Below are 21,474 nucleotides of genomic sequence, written 5' to 3'. Positions count from 1 at the left end.
TACACATGTTCCTTATGATATGATCTTTCTAATTTTAAAGCCAAATTAAACTTTTGACCCCAATTTCACGGTCCACTGAACATAGAAAATGAAAGTGCATGTTTCAGGTTAAAGTTTTTGGTCAAGGTAGTTTTTGATGAAGTTGGAGTCCAATCAACTTGAAACTTAGTACAAATGTTCCCTATGATATCATCTTTCTAATTTTAATGCCTAATTATATTTTTTATCCAATTTCACGGTCCATTGAACATGGAAAATGATAGTGGGAGTGGGGCATCCGTGTACTTTGGACACATTCTTGTTGTAATTTAATTTTTTCCATTTCATACAGTTTTATTTTATCACTGATGCTTTGTGTTTTTCCTTGTAAGCTGTCTGTTTGCATTGTATTTTTAACTCTGATGCACGCCGTTTCCCGTTGATTTTCTTTTAGTATCAACGCATTATAATGTGTGAAAATACGGGGAATTTTTGTGATCTTATTAGTGCAATTTCGTAAAGAAACCAATTCGTTTTAAAATGGTTGCCGAAAAACACTGCTTGCAAAATAGAAAAATAAAATTATTTTGGAAAATGATATGGGATATAATTTATCGAAAATACATAGTACAAGCAGAGACATATAATACATGTCTCTGGTACAAGCAGTCGTTGAAAATCAGGTAGAAAATGATTTTTGGAATGGAATAATCAAAGAATATTTTAAATTTTACCAGCAAAATGCACTTTATACTCCAGTAACGATCATATGAAAATTTCCTAAGGAAAATTTCTGTAAGCGTGAGAAAAATAAACGTAGCGGAAGAATATGAATTCATATTTCCGTTTTCTCAAATGTTAATGATTTTTTGGTCGTGATTGATGGAAAATAGTCCGGGTACACGCAAATATTTGATCCCTGCATGTCATTTTCACGAGGGGCTGGATGAGGTTTACAGAATAAAAAATAATGGGGTAAAAGTGCAAAAATATAGAAAATAATGGAAAATTGAAAGAAACATAGATGTAAATATGGGTTACCGAAATTTAAGAAAAAGGAAGAATACAGACAAACAGCCACATTTTTTTTTAGATACAGTAATGAACGACCTCATTATAATCGTATCACTTACATACAAAGTTCTGCAAAATACTTCAATGCTTTACAAATGCAATTGTCTTCAAATAGAACTTTCGCAAAGCTAATAAAATTAAAATTAAAAATTGAAATGACACTTTGGTTTTTAACCGGATTTTTGTGACAAAAATGTCGGTTATTGATTTGGGGATGTACGGCGGGCGGCCGGGCGGTCGGGCGGGCGGGCGGGCGGGCGGGCGGGCGGGCGGGCGGGCGGCAATCAAATGTTGTCCGTGCATTAACTCATGAACCGTTCAACCAAAGCTTTTAAAATTTTAATATGTTATTACTGACAACTATACGAAGGTCAAGTTCAATAATGGCGATTTTGACTTTTACCGTTCAGGAGTTATGGTTCTTGAAAGGCGGCAATCAAATGTTGTCCGTGCATTAACTCATGAACCGTTCAACCAAAGCTTTTAAAATTTTAATATGTTATTACTGTTAACTATACGGAGGTCAAGTTCAATAATGGAGATTTTGACTTTTACCGTTCAGGAGTTATGGTTCTTGAAAGATTGAAAAATGGAGTTTTCAGTCATGTCCGTGCATTTATTAACTCATGAACCGTTCAACCAAAGCTTTTAAAATTTTAATATGTTATTACTGACAACTATACGAAGGTCAAGTTCAATAATGGCGATTTTGACTTTTACCGTTCAGGAGTTATGGTTCTTGAAAGGCGGCAATCAAATGTTGTCCGTGCATTAACTCATGAACCGTTCAACCAAAGCTTTTAAAATTTTAATATGTTATTACTGTTAACTATACGGAGGTCAAGTTCAATAATGGAGATTTTGACTTTTACCGTTCAGGAGTTATGGTTCTTGAAAGATTGAAAAATGGAGTTTTCAGTCATGTCCGTGCATTTACTCATGAACTGTTCTACCAAAGCTTCCCAAATTTTAATATGTTGTTACTGATGACAGAATGGAGGTCAAGTTCAATAATGACGATTTTGACTTTTACCGTTCAGGAGTTATGGTTCTTGAAAGATTGAAAAATGGAGTTTCCAGTCGTGTCCGTGCATTTATGCATGAACTGTTCTACCAAAGCTTTCCGAAATTTTAATATGCTGTTACTGATGACAAAATGGAGGTCAAGTTCAATAATGACGATTTTGACTTTTACCGTTCAGGAGTTATGGTTGTTGAAAGATTGAAAAATGGTGTTTCCCGTCGTGTCCGTGCATTTTCTCATGAACCATTCAACCAAAGCTTTTGAAATTTTAATATGTTGTTACTGATGACAAAATAGAGGTCAAGTTCCATAATGTCGATTTTGACTTTTACTGATCAGGAGTTATGGTTCTTGAAAGATCGTAAAATGGCGTTTCCATTTACGTTGTTGCATTTACTCATGAACCATTCAATCTAAGCTTTTCAAATATTATTATTTCAAAATGTTGATACTGATGACAAAATGGAGGTCAAATTTGATATTGATGATTTTCACTTTCACCATTCATCAGTAATGGTTCTTGTGATATTGCCAGGACACAAATAAATGTAAATAAATCCGGTTTGCTGTCGTTGTGACAGCCTCTTGTTAAAAACTAATATTGGTTGACGCCGCTTTTAAAATATTAAAAAATAAGGCCGAGTTTGTATTTGATAAATTGATGGAAATATCGGTCATATATTGAGGATAAGTAGGCGGTTAATCAATTTTACTGAATTGTGTACGGAATTGTCTGTTTTAAAAGGACGGTTAATTCATTATTCATGGCATTTTTTATGGGTAACTGCGTTTTTAAAGCACTCCATAATCGACATACAATTTGAAAATCAACGTGGGTCAGGACTGCGAGATGTATTTGTCAAACTAATCATGCAAGAAAAACAGAACTAAAGAATATGGAAATAAAAACTAAAGATAGAACAAAGTCATTGAAATATAAGCAAACTTATACAGCAGCTTGCATGACCACTTCCTTTTGTCTATATCTAACACAGGGGTATTTCGTGTGATGTGGAATACGTGTCAGTTCACTTATCTTCATAGTCTTTATGTCCTTTTGTTGTGTTGTTACACTACTATCACAAGTTAGGGGAGCGTTCAGCGTTCATAAACATGTGTGACCCTGTCTTATTCTGTATGTGCCTGTCAACAGTACTTAGGCGCCTGAAATTCAGTGGGTTGTCATTCAATTTGGTTGCGGCAGAGACGTCTCTGGTTGCGGTCCTTGTGTCATGTATAATACTTTTATAGTTATACGGTATGGGTTTTATTCATAGTTGCTGGTCGCAAACAAAGACATATAGCTGCTTGGGTTTTAAAAATATGGATTTCATTGAGGACTACGCCAGAGCATGGGCTAAACACGTAGTTGAACTGGAAACTTTCTTATGTTGTACTGTTATACCACTGTCACAGGTTAGGGGGAGGGTTGAGATCCCGCAAACATTAACCCCGCCACATTCTGTATGCATGTGCCTATCCCAAGTCAGGAGCCTGTAATTCAGTGCTTGTCGATGTTTATGTGTTGCATATTTGTTTTTGTTCATTTGTTACATAAATTAGGCCGTTTGTTTTCTTGTTTGATTTTGTTAAAACATCGCATTCATGTTTAAAAACTGTGTAAATGTTCGACCAAAGTCCGTTTTCAGAGACAAAGAGGCCGTGAAATGTCTATCATCTCTTCATGATAAGTATGTTGTTGTTCCTGCGGACAAAGCTTCAAATAATATTGCCAGTCTTTCTATGTAAATCGTATTACTAAGAATGTCTTGGAAAAGAATTAGGAATACATGAGCACTCAGGCAATCCCACATACAAAGACATATCATTTGACAAGGATGAGTCCTTCTTGGCTTCAATGAACATTACATTGAATATTACCTTGTTGGTATTGGATACCTAAGCTTCACAAAATTCAGTATTAACAACGGTACGTTGACGGCTCATCTGCATGTTCCACTAAAGAATTGTCCATTAGATTGACTAAAATCTGTCCGCAGTGAAAGAGCGTCTTCAAAAATACTGTTAAACTGGCTGCTTAGTGTGGATTATTAAAAATTCTAAAGAACTTCTAGATAATTTTAAATCTCGGACTTTTCTGAAACCAGTTCTATCAAAACTTTTGACTTTTTATCCCTGTATACCACCATTCCCCATGTGTAATTGAAAAATTGCATGAAAGAAATAATCAACAATGCCTTTCATCATAAAAATGGTAGCATACGCTATAGATGTATAACTTTGGGATATCATAAGGCATATTTCGTTAATAGTGAACAAAAGGGTAAAACATGCTACACAGTACACAGAGGAACAAGTGATCAGTTTACTGGAGTTTCTTATCGACAAAATATTTGTTGAATTTGGAGGTAGACTTTTTCAACAAATTGTCGGCATTCCTATGGGAACGAGCTGTGAGCCTGTCCTTGCCGACCTCTTCTTTTTTTTCATATGAATCGGAGTTCCTTCAGATACTTGTCAAAAACAAAAAGATCAAAGAAGCCAGATTATTTAATTTCACTTTCAGATATATTGATGATGTTCTTTCCATTAACAATCCGGACTTTTCTGATTGAGTTCCATTAATATATCCCCAGCCCCCAGAACTAGAAATTAAAGAAACAACATATACGGCTTCCTCCGCCTGATTTTTAGACTTATACCTCTAATTTGACATACACATTAATCTCAGTACCAGAAACTATGACGATTTTAATTTTGAAATTATCCATTTCCCCCACCTTAGTAGCAATAAACCAACTTCACCTGCATATGGGATGTACATTTCCCAACTTATTCGATATTCAAGAGCTTGCAGCTCCTATCATATCAAAGAACGTCTCGTCCTTTTTCTAAAAAAAGTTCATCAGAAGGCACCAAGACCTTGTTGATAAATATTCCGTATCAACTTCACAAATAATACATGATGGACTTGAGGTAAAGATTCTGCGTACTGACATTGTTTATCATTTTAATAATGTGTTCTATAGTTCTTTTATTTTTCTTTGTTCTGTTATTAATATTACTTTTACTGTTTGGTCTGTTTTCTGTGATATCCATTTGACGTAGCTCGGTACTTATATATCCTGTCAATGTGTTGTTTGTAATTATCTCTCATTTTTGCTGGTGTATTTTGTACGTGTGACTTTTTATGTTTCCTTGGTACATATGACGTGGCTCTGTACTTTTAAAAATCCCGCCATTATGTTATTGTTCTATTATAATTTTTGAAAATAATTTGAACGACAAAATTTTTTCACTCTACTTATTTTGTTCTAATTGAGATTGTGACACAGTGATGACTGCTGTACCGTATTTTGACAATTTTACATATTACATGTATGTCTGTTTTGTTCACGCATCGTTGTAAATATAATGGAACTTGACGCGACTGTCATACAAGTGAGAGGTTTAACGCTATAAAACCAGGTTTAATCCACCATTTTATACATTTGAAAATGCCTGTACCAAGTCAGGAATATGACAGTTGTTATCAATTCGTTTGAGATGTTTTATCATTTGATTTTGCTAATTGTTTGGGACTTTCCTCGGAGTTCAATATTTTGTGTTTTACTTTTTGCATTCACGTCACTCGTGCTCCGATGCATTGGTAGTCATCGAAGATTTGTGTGACGTTTTCTATTTTCACTTAACTAGAACACATTTTTGTTTAGGGGCAGTTGCTGGATTTTCTCGCTGTGTTGAAGACCAACTAGTGGCCTTGTGTTGTTTTCTGCTCTTAGGAAAAAACATGATCTTCGTGGAGTTCCCTTTAAGTGAAAAAAAATGTGAATAAGTTTTACGACACGTTTTCCCCAAGAAAAATCCATCAAAATTTAACCTAACTTTTGAAGTTTCAAGAATTGTCAGTTTTTTTAAATTCTGTATCATGTTGAGATAAATCAATTTTCTTTCAATTGTATCATTGCTTCTTCAGTAAATCAAACTTTAAAATATAACATAGACTGAAATGACTAGGTTGAACAAAATCTGTTTTAAACGAAGGAGAGTTGCACTTACTGAAAATGTATGCAGTATTCGCCTATAGTCAAATTATTTATATATGGTTGACATTTGATCTACATAAGTTTTCACAGATAAGTAATAGGTGATTCACACAATATCATAATGCTTTGTAAAGATAAAATACACATTTGTCAATCCCAAAAAAAATCATTTCAAGTTGTGAATAAATTATGAATCAGAAGGAAACCTGACATTTATGATTGCTTTATATATACTTAGATTTGTAACAATCTTATTGGAATTCGCATCAAATTTCAAAATAATCGATTAGTAGAGAACTTTTTCAGATTGATTTATACTTATATTTGGGGGTAAAACGGGATTTATCGTCCGTTGTCAGACGCCCCTTTCCGTTTTCATTCGAGTCAAATGAACAATTTTTTTTATTGTTATCGTCATTCACTTAACCATATCTTGAGTTAGCGCTAGCGTCAAACGAATTTGGTTTTGCGTAAACGTTATTATTATTTTTTTTTTGGCTTACCCCATTTACACCCTTGTATGTTGTCACGTGTCAAATTGCTATAAAATCTTAAAAAAGAATTGCATTGAACACACGATTGTGAACAAAATATATAATGCAATTCGATTTCAAGATGTGGAATTTCTTATCTATTTTGTTGACTTTATCAGTAACATTTGGTAAGTACTTAAGTTACCAATTGCATGTAAAGAATATAAAAAAGAAGACGTGGTATGATTGGCAATGACAAAATACCAAATGACAAAGAAATTAACAACATTAATAGGTGATCGGTCTTCAACAATGAGCAATAACTTTACTTTACGAGTCACATTTGGTTGAATGGTCTATTCAAAAGATTTGTTTTTTACTCGTTTTTCGTTGCCGTTGGTGATATTTGTTGAAAAGTCTGCATTAAAGGGGCACTAGCTACGAGATATATAAAAATTCTAAAGTTTTAAACTTTTGATAGTTTGGATAAATGTTTTACATTGTTATAAATCAAATATGAGAATTTGAGTCAAATCACCTCTGTAAACTGTTTGTTTTAGACTTTTGATAGTTTGGATAAATCACCGATTTGACTCAAATTTTCATATTTGATTTATAACAATGTAAAACATTTATCCAAACTATCAAAAGTCTAAAATAAACAATTTACAGAGCATGGGGTAGATAATATATAGGTTCGTTTCGTGTGTATTTTAGTCCAGACGCCATCTAATTAACTATCGATTTGACCTCAGATGACCATATAAGCGATGTAAACATAAAAAAGATATGAATAGATTAAACCAACACGTGCAATTGGATTTTTATAGGTCTGTTTGATTTTATTTTATAGATTAAAAATAGATGTTTCTCATTGTTTTTAACCCTATGAAAATGATTTTATGTGCATCGAATTAGTAATCAAATGATTTACCGTAGTTTCACTTTCATTGTTGACATTCTTTTTCTTTAAATAACCAGTACACGTCACTGCATGCGTTGTCAATTTCTAGCTAGGGGTTAAATTGAAGTTCACATGAATACGGATTTAAAGAGGTCGACTCATTCACTTGCAAGTGAATAACTAATTATCAATGTTTCTTAGCGTAATTTGACAAAATTGAACCTTTTTGGCTGCAAAAAGCGAATTGTTATTTCACTTTCATTATTGATTGAACAGAAAAAAATCAAACTTTAGATTTTTTATATATCTCGTAGCTAGTGCCCCTTTAAGGAGAGGGGGGTCTTAGGTTCTTTATTTTTTTAGACCAATTTTCTCTTTTGTTTATACTTTTGCCCATTATTCATTATTGTTTTTTCTTTATTCTCTTGGCTCGTTTTACTAATTTTTTTATTATTATGTGTTTCTCCTTTATTATCTATAGTGTAAATTGCCCTTTATTCTCTATTGTGTAGCGCATTGCGTTTGCGCTCATTGGGGGATTATTTTTTTTACGCTTGCGCGCAGCTTTTATTACATTTGCGCGCATTTATTTTACAGGTACACTCAGGTAAAAATAAAGGTAACATAAATAAAAATAAAATAAAATAAAAATATGAATATGACTATAATTTGTTAATTTTCCTAATAAATGTAACGATAAATTATTAATTTTGAAATTATTTGTTAATTCAAATTATATATTGTTCATATTGAATTCTAAAACAAAACATAAAGTGTTTCACCGAAAAGTGATTGCTTTTAAATAAGTAAGTAATTTAAGCTAGTTTGTAAAGTTGTGTCAAGGCACAAGCATAGAGTCCATATTTTCCCCAAGTCTTTCGGCATCACTACCATCAACAGAATCCAGGCGTACTACAATTGGCCCGGGATCATTTCATGCTCACTATAAGGAGTAGTTTTATTTTGCACATCCTTGTAGTTTTGTGTTTCTTGTCACTATTCTTGTGTATAATAATACGGACTTATCCTGCTCGAAATCCCACTTCCACCTCCTCGTTAGTGAACAAGGGACTTCGACGATGTCTCACGGAAGAATACTTATACATGTGAATAATTGAATGAATTAATAGATAAATAAGTATTACTACCTGTATTTACCTGAGTTTACCTGTCAAATAAATGCGCGCAAATGTAATCAAAAGCGGCGCGAACGTAATGATTTTTGCGCGCAAATGTAATAGATATCCGCGCAAAAGTTATGCACCGATTGTGTAAACCCCCATCCACACCCCTATGGTTGACTTTGAAAGCAACTCCTGCATTGTTTGAAGATTGTTAAACATGCAGTTTAGTTTTTCGAAATACATTTTACACCGAGGACAAAAATATAAATTAGTTTTGCATTCTCAACTCTACGTAGAAATTAAAATGGTCGTCCCTTTGTCATACTAAGTTTTTTTTTTTTAAATAGTTTAGAGACGTTAGGATTTTGGATTTAAATATCTTGATCCGATTAGAACTGCACGACAACAGGTAAGCTTGCTTATGCCAGGATGAAAATTGTTCAACATAATATTTGATCAATAAAATGCGAGAAATCACTGTGCATAGAAGAGAGAACATTTGTTTGCGCGACTAAACAAGAATAAGGGAGCTACCATTTGAATTTAATGGGGAAACGGTGGTGCACGGGGGCTAAGATGAAATTTGAAAAAAAACAGGACAGGTCAAGTAATACAAGAAGACATTTTGCCCAAAAAAACCAGGATGACAATTTAGAGACTATAACTAAATACAAAATGTTCATCCTAGCCCCTCTAAAAAATCAAATAATTTTTTTTATATAAATTATACCGTTGGTTTTCCTGTTTGAATGATTTTACACTAGTAATTTTTAGTGGGCCCTTTATAGTTTTCTGTTTAGTGTGAACTAAGACTCCGTGTTTTAACCTATAATGGTTTACTTTTTCAAATTGTGACTTAGATGAAGAGTTGTCTCATTAGCACTCATATATATATACCACATCTTCTTATATCTATATATTTTATATTTGGTAGTTATTGGAACTAATGTCAAACAACATTTCACCTTTTACAATGTGGAAAGAAACTTTACAGACGCCAAGCAAATATGCGAACGTTCAGGGATGCGAATGTTAAAAATAGAAACCCTACAAGAAAATTATTACGTCATCAATCTAATCAAGGCTGGACGTGAAATTGGAAACGGGTGAAAACAAAATATACAAGTTGTACATTAAGGGCAAAGGTTAAGCTCATATGAAGTTTCTCGTGCCACAACTCACCATCTTATGACAAAACATCTTTATGCCAAATATTCAGAAGCAAGGTCAATTCAAAATTGTACTTTTAGTTCAGGGTAATATACCAAGGAACACACTGTATCATGATGACACATCCAAAGTGCATAGGTCGAGTCAAAAATCCATAGTCTGGTCAAAAGTTCCATGTCAAAAATACACAAAGCAGTCCTGCACGAATGTTCATCATGGTACACGTAACAATGTCTTATGTCATGATGCACTACACATGCCAAATACAGAAAACATGGGTCAGGGACAGAAACAGAAGACATTCTAGTCTATATATTTGCTTAGGGGCCAGCTGAAGGACGCCTCCGGGTGCGGGAATTTCTCGCTGCATTGAAGACCTGTTGGTGACCTTTTGCTGTTGTCTGCTCTATGGTCGGGTTGTTGTCTCTTTCACACATTCTCAATTTCATACATAACTAAACTCAATTGAACGGTACTTGTATCACTTCTCAAGTACTATGCTACCATTACGATTTAAAATAGATTAACGGGTGCCGCATGTGGAGCAGGATCTGCTTACCCTTCCGGAGCACCTGAGATCACCCCTAGTTTTTGGTGGGGTTCGTGTTGTTTATTCTTTAGTTTTCTATGTTGTGTCATGTGTACTATTGTTTTTCTGTTTGTCTTTTTCATTTTTAGCCATGGCGTTGTCAGTTTGTTTTAGATTTACGAGTTTGACTGTCCCTTTGGTGTCTTTCGTCCCTCTTTTAATGTTCAGAGTTTATAAGACACAATATTACCTGCGATATGGAAAACTGATTTGAAGCCTTGACCAAATCGTCCAACTTTTAGTGGCTCATTTAATTTTCTCTTAAAACTGGCACCTATTTTCTTTATCCCTCTCCAATCAATATCCTTAAAGGTCTCGTCGTTGTATATACATATTCCAGGACCCTTTAAATAAAATGGATATGTTTGTTGTCCTTCATATAAATCGTGTGATAATAAAATTTATTTAGAAGAAAGCAACGCATTTGAAAGATATGTGTGCTATATCAAAACATTGTCTTTTAGAAATAACAGACTTTTGTCACAGACACGATCTGATAGAACATATACCAAATATACAAAACTTTTCATTTTATTCACTACACCGGAATGGTTTTATTTATATTTTAAATTTAATTCGACTAATACTGGTGCTATTCGATTACAGTTTTTGGACATTTACAGACCAAAATTATTCCGATGAAACAGGTATAAAAAAGTAAAATAATAAATAAACCAAACTCAAAGGAAAATGTAAAACAAAAAAGTCATTTTATGAATGATAATATCATAAGCTCAAAAAAATCAAACGGATTAAAACAAACGTTATATTTAGGACTTTGGTACAGTCATTTCCTTATGTAGAAAATAATGGATTACACCTTAAGCTAACTTATCCTCTCATATATATGACAGTCTCTAAATTCCATTATTTTGACAACTATGTGTGTGACCAAAAAAAACCGGACATAATTGGTAAATATAATAATGGTACAACAGTTAACATTGTGTTGTAATCTTAATCAATATAAAAATAAACAAAAAAAACAATGTCACCAAATTGTACAAAATGGCATGTTGACACTTATAACACAAAGCATAATAAAAAAAAATATAGCACAATATCAAGGACAATGGCAAAAGAGTAAAGGTTAAAAAATATAAAAGATTAAACAAAAACTACACTTACGAATGCAATTAAGATGATTTACAACGTCAGTACCTATAATCTTTGTTTCAAGACAATTATGTATTATCTTGAAAGTGAAACTATTTAAAGAAAAGGACGAGATGTGATAACTACCCCTGGTTTATAAACGTTCTGTCTTGACACTGATGACATTGCATAATAGTCCAGTCAATCTAGCATAAATTTGACCCTAACCCGAAACTTTAACTTTAACGCTTCTATTCATCAGAATGTATTGATGCATTAGTTGACCGTTTATTGAATTTTTCAACATTTCAAGGTAAAAAATCCCAAATTTAATAAAAAATAATTAAGCATGTATTCTTCGTTTTGTGATTCGAAGTTTCTTTAGATAAGTAAGTTGTTGAAAAAATATGATATGAAGATATAAACAATACCAAATTTTCACATTATTTTTTTCAAAATGGTTACACAGCTTCAAATTTGCACTTTTCTTTAATGCAAAATGCATGAAAAAAATAAAACTACCCACTACACTTCGATTTTGTACATTAGCAGAAGCTTATATAATTTAGTCAAAAACAAACTTATAACCCCATCAAAGTATCATATGTAACATAAATTTCAAGAAAAACAACAAAAATCTGACCAAAAAAGACTGATTTTTGCAAGAGTTATCTCCCCTTCCAATGTTAATTTCCATAGGAAATTAAAATGCTGATTAAAGTTTTCCTCAAGTTAGATTTTATGGGACGTTTTTCTGTGTATATAAAGGGCATAATGCTATTGATTAGAACTAAAACATTTTCTGTTGCAATTAGTTTGAGGTTAAATCTTAGTTTGACTGGACTATAACGTCTGTGTAGCAGCTGCAAAATTACAGAACGAGGTGAAAACAATGTATATTTCATATGCAAGGGGTATATTGCTGCTATGGTTGAAATTTATAGTTTCAAAATTAAAAACAAAAGCCTCTCGAATGATTGAGATGACTGCGAATGTTGTATTCGACTCTAAAAATGATGCGGAGGATGCCGTGTCTTCATTTCATTCAATTCTGTAGTTCTGGACGATATATAAATGAAACCCAATTAGAAAAATTTGGATGTCTACATACTTTTTGTTTTGATTAGAATCCTGTGCTATATTACGCATTGCCTAAAATAGGCAACACAACAGTAACTATAAAAAAGGAACTATAATTACTGATAAAACAGACGTTAAAAGTTAGGATTTTACGTTGAAAATGTGACAGGTCAACCAATATTACTTGTTTGTTAGGACAAATATGTTATATTGCTAATCTTCAGAATGTGGTAAGATGTAGTTTTCATCTTCAGTTGAAATTACAAATGAACGTGAACTGAGGCAAAAGTATTTACTAGAAATCGAAATTCAAATCTCATATACTACGTTGAGATAGTAGCAAGCCAAGCGAATAATTTGTTTGTAAGAATAAATATATTGTTTTGCTTTCCACCAGAATGTAGGAAAATCTAGTTTGAAAGTTAATTTTAACTGAGGCAAAATTACTTACTTCAAATCAATGTTCAAATCTAATGTATCGGATAAGGGATCAAATCAAGGTAACAGAGAAAAACTTAAGAAATGACAGACTATAAACACGAACAAGATTGAGTACGTGGACAAGGTAAGCATCACTGCCATGCTTACAACATCGGCAATCCCAATCATTCGTTTTGGGTGATTTTTCTGCAGAGACAAAAACACAAATGAAGCATACCATAGTAGGCTGTTGTAGAAATATTATACGGTAATTAAGGTAATAGATCATCACAAGGATGTGATGTATCTTGTTATAGCAGACAACAACGTGTCATTAGATTACATTTTGGTGGGATTATACTGGCGACCGTGCGTACCAATGATAAAAATGACGAATTATTTTCAAAAATATGAGAAATAAATTTATTAAATCAAAACCAAACGGAAAGTCTTACCTTGAAGTATTTACTAATGTTCAAAGATTTACCAGGGTCTATAGGACGACTGTCATACATGATTTTCATACACGTAGCACCTGCATCCTCAGCATTTTGTACCATCTCCTGTTAATTATAAAATAAAAATCAATTTATCTGAATGTGTACAATTCGTTTAGATATAATTATGGAATCAAGCTATTCTTCTTCTTCTTTCTGGGGTCTTTAGTGGATGCTTCATTATGAATGTTCAGTATGAATACTCGGAGCATAATCTACGAAAGTCAATATAGTATAGGTGTTACTATCACTGGCGGTTAGCTTATATCAAGTACATGATTTATGCTTTTAGGGGTATTTGCTATCCACATGATAGTGCATACAACCTTTGATTTGACAATTATATGAAAAAGATGTACACAACAAATTATTTAAAACGGTTTATCTTTATAACATACAGTTTTACAATTAGTTCATCTCTCATAGGACATTGTGAGACTATTTTATGATTAGAACTAAGATGGCATCGTGTAAACTAGACAGAAAGTTGATACTTATTTTGGAATTAAGTGAAGAAAGTTATTTATGATTTGTTTTCTAAAAAAAACTCACTCGAAGAATCTGCGAACCATCTGGGTAGTCATCAAGTATGTTTTGTAATCCTTCTAACAGTGTTTCATTTTCCATTTGTTGAGGTGTTCCAACAACTTTGGGCAAATAACCTGCATTTTGATAAATGAAAAGTTTAACAAACAAGTTTAGATATTTACCGTGTGTGTAATAACATAATCAACACAATTCGGGTGCCACATGAGGAGCAATATCTGCATCTGCTTACCCTTCCAGAGTACGTCATATCATTCCCCCGCTTTTGGTAGGGTTTGCGTTGCCAAGTCTTTAGTTTTCTATGTTGTGTCTTGTGTACTGATATTTGTCTGTTTGTCTTTTTCTTTTTTATCCATGGCGTTGTCAGTTAATTTTCTATTTTTGAGTTTGACTGTTCCTCTAATATCGTACGCGCCTCTTTTAAAACAAACCCATATTTACTAAATAACTAGAAAGACGATCCTACTTACCTCCCTTTCCTGTCGACAAAGACATAGTGTTGTCCTGTTCTCTGTTCTGTCTCTTTTTACATCATTTTATCATCACCTGAAATTATATCATTAATTTTTAGCATTAATATAAACTTGAAGTGTAATTTGATATTGTTTTAATTTAGTTCAGTTTGGTACAACCTATAAAATTGATGTATGTTCATGAATTGCTTTCAAAGTAGTCTTGCATGGTAGAAATTCTGATTTCATTAATGATCTCCATGCTATGTTGATGATGTAAATTTACACGTTCCGCTTATTTGTTAGTTAGATTTCCTTATCTTTCGATGTTTTGGAAATGGACATTCCTGGAGAAGATACTTGAAGAAAAGCGTTTAGGAAAAAAGTCTTTTTATACAGTTCTTTTACATACTTGTTGTTTATACAATGAGGAGACAGACTCGTCCTGAATATGCATGAAATATTTGCCACTGGACGTAAAGCATCCAACAATCAATCAATCCTACAATGAGGAGAACCTATTATTAGTATTTTGGAAAATTGGTATTGTCAAATATGAGTTTCGAATCACAATAAGACACTTTTTGCAAGTAAATAGAGCACAACAGCTAGAAACACTAAGTAAATCTTAAAATATACCTGTAAATCATTGGCGTTACTGTCAGTGGTGAGACCATTTTTTATAAAATAACACCAATGACCAGTTTAGTTACACCACTGAATATATATTGACAATCAGCATTTTTTGTGTTTCTTTCATGTTTAACAAGCGAAACGTCATATTATTTTTGAAAAACAATACTTTTTTAACAATTTGGTTTAATAATATCATGTACAACATATACAGAGTTTTCTCAAATTGATGTATGCTGGTAACACCAATGACACTATTTAGTAACACTATTGACAGTTTTTGTTATTGATGTTATGTTATATAATTTGAGATTTTTTAGCCTGAGAATTATTTTTTCATTTTTTTCTTTTGCTCGATGTTCTTAGCTCTGTTTTCAGTACTTAATAAACGACAAATTGAGAATGTGTTGTCAATGGTGATACTTTTGTGTCATTGGTGTTACTGAATGATCAGTGGTGTAACTGTATAAAAATACAATAGTTTTTAATTTCTATTAACAAATGAAAGTGTTTCGTGTCGTATACGGAGGATAAGCATTATTCTAATCATTCAGTCTTCTACATTTTACATATAATTTCAGTTTAAGGGTATTTTTTAATATAAAAAACTGCAATAATTTAGACAGCTAAATTGTATACAACAATTTATTCTGAAATTTATGTTTAAATAGAATGCATAGATATATGAATAATGTCAATAAGTAGTAATTTTAACCTTTACAACAAATTGGAACAGTTGTTTGATCTTTAACAATGATATTTAGAACCTAAATGCATGATTTAAATTTGGTAACATCATTGACATTCTTCTTTCAAAGAATGACATAAAATTGTTAAGATTGAAGGAACTCTTCATTTTTCCCATTGCATGTTTCTGAATATAGTTGCTACTTTACTTTAGAATAGAGGGACACATTTAAATATTTTAAACAATGACATCATTTTTCCACATATACCCTAATCGAAATTTGCATGTTTTTTTATAATGACCCAAATGAGAAATGTGACGTTAACGTTGATAATTACTCAAACTTATGAGAGCCTCTAGAGCATTTGCATTATTCACGTATCAGGATACGTGCACGGATCGACGTATACGTATCGAACAGATTTGCTTAATATAATTATTTTACCCCGATCTCAATTAAAATTTAATGCATTATAAAATATTTTCATCGGGACCAACTTGCCTTAATTTATTCTTTCCTTATATATACGTGTTATACGATAAGTCGATACGGATACGCCAGCAAATACTTGATTAATGCAAATGCTCTAATACTTAATTAATCCAAATGCTCTATTTATACGATAAACTCATCATAGATACCAGAATTAAAACTTTGTTTGACAGACTCGTGTTTCGTCCACAAAAGACTCATCAGCGACGTTCGAATAAAAAAGTCAAAAGGCCAAATAAGCCCGAAGTGCCGAGAAAATACTTATTCTATTCGATAAATTCAAATCTTTTTAAACAGTTACTAGTAATTTATAATTATGACCAAATCAATAATAAAATGTGAAAACGAATGTGTTCACTACTGTTTGGCGATACCGTGTGGGAAAAAAAGTAACCAGCAGAAGCATTGATCAAGTGTTTATAAAAAAAAAACCACTCATTTTAAATACCAGGATTAGCAATTTGTACGTCAGAAGTTCATTTATAACAGAACCATGATATGAGGTTTTACATGGACATGAATTAGGGGCAACAGTAGTATCCCGATACTCCAATATCATAAATGAATTCCGAATATACGAATAAAGGTAAAAACAAACATTGAAACCAAAACAGCAATTGACCGGGATCGTCAACAAGGTTATTGTTTCGTGATATGAGTGCATGATCTGTCATGCTTATCCCATGGAAATTGGACACAATAAGTATTGTTCAATTACAGATGAGATCTAAGACTTCTCCAGAGATTTTAACTTTGCTTCAGACGCGCGTTTCGTCTACGAAAGACTCATCAGTAAGTCAGTGACGCTCGAATCAAAATATGTTAAAGGCCACATACAGTACGAAGTTGAAGAGCATTGAGCAGCAAAACTTCTTTCAATCCTCCTTCCTCATAACTCAGTTGTACCAGTCTTTGTGACAATGGCACATCCCTGTTTATGAATTCAGTATTATGTGAATGTTATTCACGAATTACTAGAAACATGAACACGCATTATGATGAAAGAGCCTATGATACTGCTTGGAAATGGGAAGTGGGCAAATAGTTTACCCTTTATGATCAGCGGGATTTTAGTTAGATAGGGACAATGAACTTAAGCAATCGGGAGCAGGACCTGAGGACGATGCAGATACATCGAACACTGTTTAAGTATTACATTATAACGTCAAATCAATTTTAATTCTTTCATTCCAATAAATTACTGTAGTCCAGTAAAACTAAAAATTTTAACCTTGAACAAAACACTAAATATACAAAGAAAAAATTCCCTTAAAATCTAACTGAGGAAAACTCAAAATCAGCATTTTAAATTTTTTATGGAAATTAACATTGGAAGGGGAGATAGCTCCGCAAAAATGACTCTTCATTCGTCAGTTTTTGTTGTTGATTTTCTTAACATTTATGTAAATTATGATACTTTGATTGGGTTATAAGTTCGTATTTAACTATATTACACATTCCTCTGCTCATAAAATGTACAAAACCGAAGTGTTATGGGTATTTTTATTTTTTTGTGTGCATTTTTCATTAAAGAAATTGCAAGTTTGTGGCTGTATCACCATTTTGAAAACAATAATGTAAAAATTTGGTATTGTTTACATCTGTATTTTATATTTGTTCAGCATCTCCATTGTTAAAAGAAAATTTAAACCACAAAAAGAAGAATATACATGTTTTATGTTTAATTACTTTTATTAAATTTGAGATTCTTTACCTTGACATGTTGTAAACTTCAATAAATGAATTTTCAATGAATTAAGAAATCTAGAATGTAGCTTGATAAAAGATATGAAAAGACATTGACAGTTGTTTGTTATATCATTAAGACGGCTAAAAAATCAAGAATTAATATATTCTGTATATTCTGTATATATTTGGGATATAATGCTAAAGATTAAAATTTTAAAATCTTCTGTTGCAAGTACTTTAAGGTTAGGTCAAATTTATGCTAGATTGACTGGACTACTAGATATCATACTTTAAATGTGGCTCTATTGTGACTCAGTATAGCAAAATTGTCTAGTCTATATTGTGGTAGAGTGTTTAGCATTAATATTTATTTTCTTTTAAAATAATTAATATTAATTAGTAGTTTTATTATATGTTTATTAAGAGTTCATCAATTCTTCTATTCTCTTATTTCTTCTTAGTACAATTCTACTCTATTTTTCTGGTTCATTAGTCAGTCAGTCATGTGTCATATTATCTTGTCTACTATTGGTCACAGTCATTGAGTTCATAGTTTTTGCCACTCTTTTTGATATACTTTGAGAGAAAGCTTTACATGTAGCAGCCATATTTAAAATAGTTATATAGTTTATATTCTGGACACTTATTCCATATTAATCAGGTCAGTTACTAATATTTCTAAGTCTTTAATATTTGCACAGTATTCCTTTAGTTTGAATCTGAGAGAAAATGTATTTTGAATAAGTCAGAATGATTGTGCATGAATGATAGATATTTTATTTTAAAGAAGTATTTCCATGAACTCAGAGAAATAATATATCATAGATATATTATTGATACATGTATTGGTACAGTTATTTTATTATTATAAAAGGTCCAAAGTAATGTTTGCTGAACATTAAACTTATTGTGTATATAAATGCTAGCTGATATAGTTAGTTAATTTGACTTATGTAGGTTATATTTGTATTTTAACAGGACCAGAATATCTTCATATTATATTAATCTGGTGATGTTTCCAAACAGGAGATAGACCTTTGTACCATATACATGGTAAGATCAGTGTTACATGTATTTTTAGTTTACTGTATTGTCTGTGTTTGTCTATTTAATTTTAGTTCAGTATATGTATTGTTTGTGTCTTGTGAATAGTAGTTACCTGTATGTCAATTATAAAATGTAAACATTATAGTAAGAAATTGTAGTTCATTCATAAATCTATGAATGAGTAGCGTAATACAATTGGACATATGTAGTAATTAATCCTGACTTGGTTTATAGTTGAGTTTAATTGAATTCATATAATTATAATATACACTTAAATAGTATTGGTTGTATTCTTACAGAAAAGAGCTAGTTTATTGTATTTTATACATGTACTTTCCGTTTTATGATTTAGAGTTATATCCCTTTGTACACTGTACTGTCTATGTATTTACGTTTTGTTATTTGTGTACTTTCAGGGTTGATTTATTTATGTCGTATGAATAAATGAATAATTAAACTTGACGAATCCTTTTATTCTGTCCAAGAACCCTATTACAATATGGGTGTATATGTTCCGGACCATTTGAGTATTTGGACCATACGTGTATGATCATGACCATATGCATATATACTCATATGGTCGGGGTAATTTTAAACACTCTGTAACAGTTTACTTTCAATACTTCTAAACCCTTCATATAAAAAAAACAAAGGAGAAAACCAAGGAGGTTATATTAGAATATTAGAATTTATATACCTATATGGAGTTATTTTCTTTCAGAACGATAGGTCATTCTTTTTCAGAATAAACCCGGACGATACCATTTTTCAATACAATGTGCTCCAAGGCATAAAATAATGACCTGTGGCAGGTCATTATTTTATCCTGATTGAAAAACTACTTTAACTGGTTAACAGATTTAATTCATTTTATTTTACATAAATTGATCATAACGAAAAGTTTAAAGAAAAGTTGCAAGTCACAGTTTTCTTGTCACTCTCGTCTGTTGAACATTCAACCGAAACACTACTAACTGGTGCACCCGCAGCTGCTGATGGTTTTGCCTTCTTTCTTCCGTCTGACGGTCTTAATCCATATCAAAAATGAAAACTACGGTTCCTTATTTGTGCATTGGGATTAAAAATTCGTATGTATCATTACTTTCATTTGTTTACAACTCGGTCTTGTATTGTTCTGGACGTACTATTGCAAATATTCAATAATTTTATGACTGTATCATGTGTTTCTATAAGTTTACCATAGTACTATCATATGGTTGGGTTAAAAATTAATGGTTAACCCCAGTTTTTAGTGTTTTAATGTCTAATCCTACCGTTTTGATTACCTTGACGTCAAGTCAGGAGTCTCTGGTTTTTGTTAGTCTTGTATGTTTTTAATTGTAAGTTTATTTTATGATTTGGAGTTTGAACTGGTACACATTTTGTTAAGGGCCATCTGAAGCCCGCCTCTGGGCGAGGGATTTTCTCGCGCTTTGTTGAAGATATTAAAAAGAAGATGTGGTATGATTGCCAATGAGACAACTATCCACAAAAGACCAAAATGACACAGACATTAACAACTATAGGTCACCGTACCGTACGGCCTTCAACAATGAGCAAAGCCCATACCGCATAGTCAGCTATGAGGACCCATTACAGGCCTTTGACTGCTCTCTGCTCTTTTGACATGGTAACTGTCTCTTTTACACAGTTCCACATTTCCATTCTCAATTTTTAAGAATGTTTGGTTAAAAGAAAACTAAATCGTTTAATTTCCGAGAATATCAAGTAAGCAAATTTTCTGCTTCAGTAGCATCGTGTGCTGCCAGTTGTGATAAATAATGCAAAACGTTTCATTCATTTTACCTTAGATTTCATTTCATGGACATGTAGGTATGGATAGTCTGCTTTTACATCATAAAAATTCACACAGAAGGTATACGCATATCAATAAACTGAACTCAATGCTAAGAACCTTTAAAGTACACTTAGACAGAGAGCTCAATTTAGTGAAACACTTTGTTAAGTTGGTCACATTTAACTTGAAATATCACTGTCTGTTACCAAACTGCACCGAGTCCTGAAAAAAAATATGTGCAAGTTATTAAGTCTATTAAAAGAAGAATTCATTGGAAGTAAAGAAGCTGATTACTGAAATAAATGTAGAATATGTCTATTTACCACAGATGCCCCTGCTGGTGAAAAAAATTAGTAAACTTCCACATATAGATGCAGGATTCGCCTTTATTTGACCGTTTTGTGACCATAATCATTGTGAATAAGTTTCAAAGCAATTGGTTGAAGCAAATTAAAGTTAAAGAACGGAAACAATAGATTTAGCAGTTTTCCTATCTTAAGGCTCCGGGTTCACATTTTTATCATTGGTACTCGTACCACAACTTTTTACATCTAAAAACTCATGAACAGTGACGCCATCGGGACCCAATATCGAACTTAATAGATCTGTGTTATGGGGTTATGTGAATCGCGTATAAGGTTCCTAACATTTGATTGAGTCAGACTTATTTAAGAGAAAGGAAACGAAAGAGT

At 32.4% G+C, this 21,474-nt stretch overlaps 2 long non-coding RNA genes across 2 annotated transcripts; one reads left to right on the top strand and one right to left on the bottom strand.

The window, feature by feature from the left end:
* Positions 1 to 10,305: 10,305 nt before the first annotated feature.
* LOC143070908 (uncharacterized) lies at positions 10,306 to 14,102 on the bottom strand. The gene is made up of 3 exons (XR_012976764.1): positions 13,989 to 14,102; positions 13,395 to 13,502; positions 10,306 to 10,688 (listed from the first exon to the last, which is right to left on the bottom strand). It is a non-coding gene; the product is annotated as an uncharacterized LOC143070908 (long non-coding RNA).
* A 4,179-nt stretch (positions 14,103 to 18,281) lies between these two features.
* On the top strand, positions 18,282 to 19,481 carry LOC143070907 (uncharacterized). The gene is made up of 3 exons (XR_012976763.1): positions 18,282 to 18,598; positions 18,916 to 18,990; positions 19,401 to 19,481. It is a non-coding gene; the product is annotated as an uncharacterized LOC143070907 (long non-coding RNA).
* Positions 19,482 to 21,474: the final 1,993 nt, after the last annotated feature.

This window comes from Mytilus galloprovincialis, chromosome 4, assembly GCF_965363235.1.
Source record: "Mytilus galloprovincialis chromosome 4, xbMytGall1.hap1.1, whole genome shotgun sequence".
NCBI lineage: Eukaryota > Metazoa > Mollusca > Bivalvia > Mytilida > Mytilidae > Mytilus > Mytilus galloprovincialis.
This window is presented reverse-complemented; position numbering and strand designations above follow the sequence as displayed.